General features: G+C 40.1%; 1 protein-coding gene across 6 annotated transcripts in view; it reads left to right on the top strand.

The window, feature by feature from the left end:
- The window catches only part of LOC144973753 (RNA binding protein fox-1 homolog 2-like), a 199,149-nt gene that overhangs the window by 63,909 nt on the left and 127,740 nt on the right, over positions 1–7,500 (top strand). Inside the window, exon 1 of one of the 6 annotated variants that reach the window (XM_078916623.1) lies at positions 7,051–7,500. This exon is cut by the window's right edge and continues 51 nt beyond it. The exons of 4 other annotated variants lie outside the window; for them this stretch is intronic. The gene's annotated coding sequence lies outside the window, so the exon portion shown is untranslated. Of the gene's footprint in view, positions 1–7,050 lie in introns of those variants that run through there. One more of the 6 variants, XM_078916617.1, reaches the window with a different exon arrangement.

Raw genomic sequence — 7,500 nt, 5'->3', positions numbered from 1 at the left:
GACTATCCATACTTCAATTTACTTTTAATCAAACATATTTTTAATCTGAGATGAATCCTTATCGTCTCCCATTCACTTGTATACCAAATTGTACAAAATGCTATCTGGCGACCCCGTGTTCTCCTGGTATGTGAACATTGTTTACATAGTGAGGCAACATATTTAAAATTCGACACCTTAGAATGTAAAATACGTAAAAGAAAGTCTTTTTTTTTGGGGGGGGGGGGGGGGGGGGGGGGGAGGTGTATTTGTGAAAAATAAATTATATACCATGGAGATCTAAAAAAAAAAAGAAGAAAAAAGACGAGATTGCAATCATCTATTCATACTAATTTTCATTAGTGGTTAGATGAGCGTAGCGTTTTATAGTAGATTTCATTTTTTTTTTTAAAGAAAAGAAAAAAGAAGTGGCAGCGTGGCTCAGCGGTCCGGTCTTTGCTTCGTACCCGAAAGGTACTGAGTTCGATCACCCGCCGCTGCGCTGTGTGGCCTTGAGCAAGTCACCTCGCCCCAGCTCAATTTGCGGCGCTGCACTACGGCTAACGCCCGTGTCATTCAAGTCTTCCCTGGGAATAGACCCTAGAGACAAATTTATCCTATGGGATGAATAAAGGGTTGTATGAACTGAAGGAGGAGAAGGGGGGGGGGGGGAGTTAGGGGAAATAAAATCCTGATTGCACCTCGGATCGATCCCGGCCCCTTTGCGTGCGAAACGAGTCCTCTACCAACTTAGCCATTGAGCGCCCCCCCCCCCCCCCCCGAGCAGGTGTTCCATTGATCCAACCCGTGAACAAACCGTGATTACAATTAATTACAATATACTTGTGTGTTGATTACATTGCCTTTCGTTAATCAATGCATGCACACCGTGAATTTGATAGTCAAAACCAAATCTATTGGAATGGAATTTTTAACTCGTTAACTCTCGTATTCTAGCAAAACATGTATTGAAAAAAATTTGGCCAGAAAACTCATCCTTCAAATTATATCGATTGGTTTAAATGACCCTTCGCGAAATCTCAGGTTTGGGGGAGTTTTTTCCAAGATGAGGGTCATTTAAATCGATAGATATTTGAAGGACGAGTTTTCTGGCCAAATTTTCAAGTACGTGTTTTTCCGGAGTACGACAGTTGACTGGTTAAATAAAGCCATATCGACATGCGATACAGCCATAGAGATGAAACGGAAGACCAAATTAGATCTCAACTACTGTTGGACAATCTGTCTTTTCTCGCCAATTCGCTGCCTCATCAATATTCAAGGAATTCGTTGTACATCGATCAAGTACGCTCAAGTACGTGTGCCTGGGGGACGGGGGGGGGGGGGGGGGGGGGGTGATGGGGGAGGGAGGGGGGGGGGAGTGTATCTATATTCATGGTGACATCGATTTCATTAAATCGGTTTCCTTGTCATTAAGTCGTTGTCAGTGGTTGGTAATTGGCATGGTATCTTATTCCTTTTAAATTTTTTTTTGTTGTTGTTGTAAATCCATATTTAACATAGTATATATTATTATCCTCTCTCTCTCTCTCTCTCTCTCTCTCTCTCTCTCTCTCTCTCTCTCTCTCTCTCACTCTCTCTCTCTATCTCTCACTCCTTCTCTCTCTCTCTCTCTCTCTCTCTCTCTATATATATATATATATATATATATATATATATATATCCCTCTCTCTCTATCTATCTATCTATCTATCTATCTCTCCCTCTCTCTCTTTCTCTCTCTCTCTCTCTCTCTCTCTCTCTTATGGTTCAATAGCGAAAAGTTGTGATGTCAAAATACGGGTTCCAATCTGATTGGATGTGTAAAGCAAGTCTTCCGAAGAACTGGATACATACATTGTGCAACCGATCCTCTGGTTTCAGAGTGACAGCAATTCATTTTCTGACCTAAATATCTGGTCGTCAATAGATAGTTCGAAGTTGACGTCACTCGGGTCTTTGTTATTGTTTTTGCCATCCGCATTTATGAGTAATTCTTACTAAACTGTATTAATCGGACTATAGATAGTTCGAAGATGACGTCACTCAGGCTTTTGTTATTGTTTTTGCCATCCACGTTTGTGAGTTGTTCTCACTAAACTGTATTAACCAGACTATAAAAGTTCATGGTTACACAGAGTTTGTGTGTTGGTCCGTTATACTTCCGGATGGCAATGTTGTGAACTCCTTGGCCAAGCGCATTCTATCTAGAAAAGTTCATGGTTACACAGTTTTGTGTGTTGGTCCGTTATACTTCCGGATGCCAATGTTGTGAACTTTTTAGCCAAGCGCGTACTATCTATAGAGAAAATCCATCCTCGCCCTTTTACGCCCCGTAATCACAATAATCTGCCTTAACATCGGACTACATAATAGTTATGCTACCTTATCATTCAATATAATATTTAACCTATTCATTGTTTATACATGTCCGGAAGACTGGTTATACACTTTCAATGAGTTTTGAACCGGAAAAGAGGAAGGTGTGACGTCATGACTTCTACTAACTGTTCATTTGTCTTTCTATCTATCAACCTAGCCTTACTCAAATCATGACATACAATAATAATAAGGTGACGTGAAATAAAAACTGAAACACGTTCACCTCCCAATACTCTTCAACAGTCGTACCGTCACTTCCTTCCCAATGACGCATGGTAACTTAGTAATACTGGCTCTAAACTATCGGAACAATGGCGGACGCCCGTATGAAATATTTCCCCGGCGAGCAGAAAAGCGTATCCAGAGGGGAAAAAAAACATAAATTTGATCATGTTTTGACTTTTACACATTCTGATCACAAGGCATATGAAAAGTTCTAGCCAGCATGAAGAATAAAAAGTAATGATGTTCTGTGTTTAGAACCAAGATGGCCAAGATGGCCGCCGTTGCCGGGCGGCGTGACATCAGACTACTGAATCCAAATGAAAAGTTATTGTTTTTTTCCCCCTTCATCACCACTCTCTACCATCGCATTATTAGGCCATCATCCCATCTCACCTTGTCAAAAACGTCCACTATGTCAAAACCATTGTCTAAACAGTGGAAAACCAGACATAAACAGCCAATATTAGACGACCAAGACCGTGGGAGAGTATCTATAGTAGTAGTTCTATTCAAGTCGTTTTCGATGACTGAAAAACCTGACCATAATCTTGATAGTCATTGATATAGATAGAATGAAGTTGACGTGACTCAGGTCTTTCTTATTGCTTTTTGCCATCCGCGTTTATGAGTAATTCTCACTAAACTATATTAACCAGACTATGAACGGTCAAGGTTACACTTAGTTTTGTGTGTTGGTCCGTTATACTTCCGGATGGCACTGTTGTGAGCTTCTTCGCCAAGGGCATACTATCTATAGTTAGTTATGATATGTGGTGGGCTTACTTATCTGAACCAGCGACCACCTGAGCTCTCGCCCTTCGGTCTTGTGCCATGACGTAGAAGTTAGGCGTCTTTTGTAGTTGTTCCAGGTGACTATAAAGTGTGGTGGGCTGAAGTGGACGTGTAGTCCTACTTATTTGCAGGTCTGATAACCCAAATTGTTCTGGGCCTATAGTTGTGATGGAAATACTCTCAAATCAACGCAAAATATAAATCTATTACAATAAAATTAAAATCAAACCCGTTATTGGGTTGGATTATCAGACCTGCGATTATGTACACTTCGGGTGTGCTTAATTCTTAAATACAAACGAATCAATATAATAATAATATTTTTTTAAAAAAAAGATCAGAAAGAAAAATGTTGGAAAGTTTTGTCCCGTATCGAAATTTCTTCTTTGTTCAATAATAATATGTTTCAACAGTCGTGACGTCACTTCCCTCGTAACGACGTATAGTAACATAGTAACTAGTTCTATACTATCGGAACAATGGCGGACGCCCTTATGAAATACTTCCCCAACGAGCATAAAAGTGTATCTAGAGAAGAAAAACATTATACATCTGATCATGTTTTGACTTTTATAATTTTTATCACATGACATGTGAAAAAGTTCTAGCCAGCATGAAGAATAAATATTACCTATTTTCTTTGTTTAGAACCACGCTGCTGGTTGCTGGGCGGACGTGACATCAGACTATTGAGTCCTATTGACATCTGACTGATTGATGATGAACCTAGTAAGCAAATAATTATAGGCCAGTGGATGATGCGATACACAAAGCGATACAATCTGACAACAATCAAATCTAGACCAATAGGTGACCAGGTACAAAAATTATATCTGGCCTTAAAAGGAAATACTCGTGACATAATATAAATCAGCCTACACACGAATAGAACCTGCTGTTGTCGATCTTTTGTATACTTTGATAATAAAGGCTGATTAAATTTTCTTAAATTCCCAGCCTCGATGCTAAGTTACAAAGCAAAAGTCAAATTACCTCCCTCTGAATAAGATAAGTAATTAATGGTAGGGGGGGGGGGGGGGGGGGGGGGGGGGGGGAGGAGGCGAGAGACGCATGGACAATCAACATGACGTTCTCTCGTAATAACTTTTCCGCCGGTGGACGTCACAGACTATGGGTGACGTCCAATCAAGGGACGCTACTCTTCCGCTAATCTCATTCCCTATACGGGTCCTGACCGAAATATGGAATTTATTGTCTTTGAGCAATCATCACCATGTGAAGTGTGTGTTTGGCTCTCAGATCAATGGTACAAGCCCTGATAGGGGCCGCATTATATCGTATAATATTGCAAAGCTTTTAGGAGACATGATATGATATGTATCCAGAGATAACCAAGGCAAACGGTGCTAGAGCATTCGCTTCACACGCAAAGGGACCGAACGCGATCCTCGGTGAAGTCGAGATCTTTTTTTTTTTCATTTCTTACCCCACTCTGTGTATCCAACAGTGACTGAGTAGCTGGGTCTATTAGACATGGCGGAAAGTACTTTCCGAAAGACTAGAGTCCTATTAAAGGGGGTAGCAAGTAATTGCTACTGTCCGTTTCATCCTATAGAAACCGGTATAATAACTCAGGATCCATCCACGGGCCTCGTGGATCTGAAGAACTACTTAAGGACTATGTGGTCTAGTGGTATGACACTCGCTTTCGGATCGGAAGGTCCTGGGTTCGAGCCTCGCGCTCGGCGCATAGTTGAGTCCTTGGAAAAGGCTCTTTACCCACATTTTCTCACCGTACTCTGGTGTGAAATGAGTACCTGGACGTTTATAGCGTTGTCTCTGTCCGAAAATATTGTAATATCGCCTAACAGGCGTCATGTCTCGTCCTATATGTTAAGTGTTGCTGTTGGCCTGGGACCCCTTGTAAAGCGCTTTGAGCACGTTTAGTGGATATTGCTCTATATAAAATCTCATGTATAAGCTCATTTAATTATACAAAATAGAGAAGAAACGCCAAACAGTGGATATTAAGACACGGACCAATATTGGAGTTGCTGTACGCAGTCTTGTGACGTTTCGTCCAACAGGACAGTTATTCTGAATATACATTCTATTTTGTCGTAGTCTAACAAAACACTTTGTCAAATATTTTGCTAGAAAAAAATTAAGTTTCCGCAAAGCATACTCTAGAAATGATCCCTAAGAGTGGTATAAGTAAAATATCGGTCGATTAAATGACCAAAAACCTGAGACTTCTAATCATCATTATTATCATCATCATCATCATCATCATCATCATCATCATCGTCATCGTCGTCGTCGTTGTCGTCGTCAAGTCAAGCGAATGCACTCTATTGTAAATTCCAAAGCAATAAAACATGCAGATTCTTTTAAATAAATTATTTGAATGCAATCCTTGTTTAAAATACGCTAGTGGGAACCCGCAATATTTGCGGAAAAATAAAGGATATTGCCATAAAAATGGACCTTTTATACAGCGCGATATCCACTAAACGTGCTCAAGGGGACCCTGGCCAACAGCAACACTTTACATGTAGAACGAGACATGACGCCTGTTAGGCGATACTACAATTTTTTTTTCGGACGAGACAACGCTGTTAACTGCCAGGTACTCATTTTACACATGAGTACGGTGAGAGAATGTGAGTAAAGAGCCTTTTCCAAGGATTCAACTATGCGCCGAGCACGAGGCTCGAACCCAGGACCTTCCGATCCGAAAGCGAGTGCCATACCACTAGACCACATAGCTGCACGAAAAGGCATTTATCTATTTTAATCATTTATACCAATGTATTGTTGGAAATTTACATTGATCCAACGAACAAAACCGGTTCCGTAATAAAAGTCTGTAGGTGCGCGCAAATGGATCTGGCAGGGCAATAAGTTAGATGGCGATTCCCAACATCAATAGCCAAGCGCATACTATATCTATTTCAATCTGTAAAAAAAAAATAGTTTTATAATTTTTAGATTTACCAGTATTTCTGTGCTCGTTATCATAAATTTAACGTGGGCGATATGGAACAATCTTGACCCCCCGACCTTTTTAAAAAAAAAATAGATAATAAGCACATCTTTGATTTCAATGAAAATAGGTTATAGTTATAGATAGTATGCACTTGGCTAAGAAGCTCACAACATTGCCATCCGGAAGTATAACATACAAACACACAAAACTATGTATAACCATGAACGGTTATCGTCTGGTTAATAAGGTTTAGTGAGAATTACTCATAAACGCGGGTGGCAAAAAAAAAAAAAAAAAACAATAACAAAGACCCGAGTGACGTCAACTGCATTCTATCTATAGAGCATGCCTTTATTCATCTCTTTTTGTGATGAATCTCGATAAGTTACATTCCCTGGAATTTTAAACAGAGATACATTTCTCTCGTGAACACCATTTCTGCCTTGATAGTGAACCGCCACAGGTATGTAGTATGTGTTTTGTGTCGTTTCGTGTCCTCGTCATAAAAAGAGAGAAGGAAAGGATGGGGAGGGGAAGAAAAATAAAAAAAAACAACTAACTTTTTTTTCCCCCTCCACTCTACCTCGCACAGACCGCCCTCGTTATCTTCTTGTGAATAGTGACACGCACCTGTCAGGGGAAAGCGTATGGGCGGGAAAGGAATGGAAAGGAAAGTTGTGTTTTTGGCCACCATCTTCGTCCTCGGTCCCTCACACTCACTCACACACCTTTATTTTACTGTCTGCTGTCGTGTCTACCTGTGTGATTGTGTGACCGTGGTGGCCAAAGAGAAAAGCGCTGTACAACTAGCCTAGCTCCCCTTCTCCGTGGTCCCTTCTACACTCTACACTTGTGTCGCATTTAAATGACGCTCGTTGTGTGTGTGTGATGTGTTATCATATGAAAATATAAAGTTGAGACAGTAGATTTGGTATAGACTATTATTATTATTTGTTATTTCTTATTAGTCATCGCCTGTGTATGGACAGTGGACTGTATTTTTGTTCAAATGATGAATGAGATAATGTCCTAACCCGTTGCAAAATAAAGTGTTTGTTATTATTATTATACAATATTAGATTTCATTCATCACCTGGATAAGACGTTATCAAATTGACACCAGTTTTCATCAACGAAGTCTACATAAATTGTGATCATAATTGTTATTTTCT

The sequence above is a fragment of the Berghia stephanieae genome, chromosome 5, assembly GCF_034508935.2.
Source record: "Berghia stephanieae isolate SIO BIC M18660-M18661 chromosome 5, UCSD_Bste_1.3, whole genome shotgun sequence".
NCBI classification, from domain to species: Eukaryota; Metazoa; Mollusca; class Gastropoda; order Nudibranchia; family Aeolidiidae; genus Berghia; species Berghia stephanieae.
Note: the sequence above shows the minus strand (reverse complement) of the source record. Positions and strands in the feature narration are given on the sequence as shown.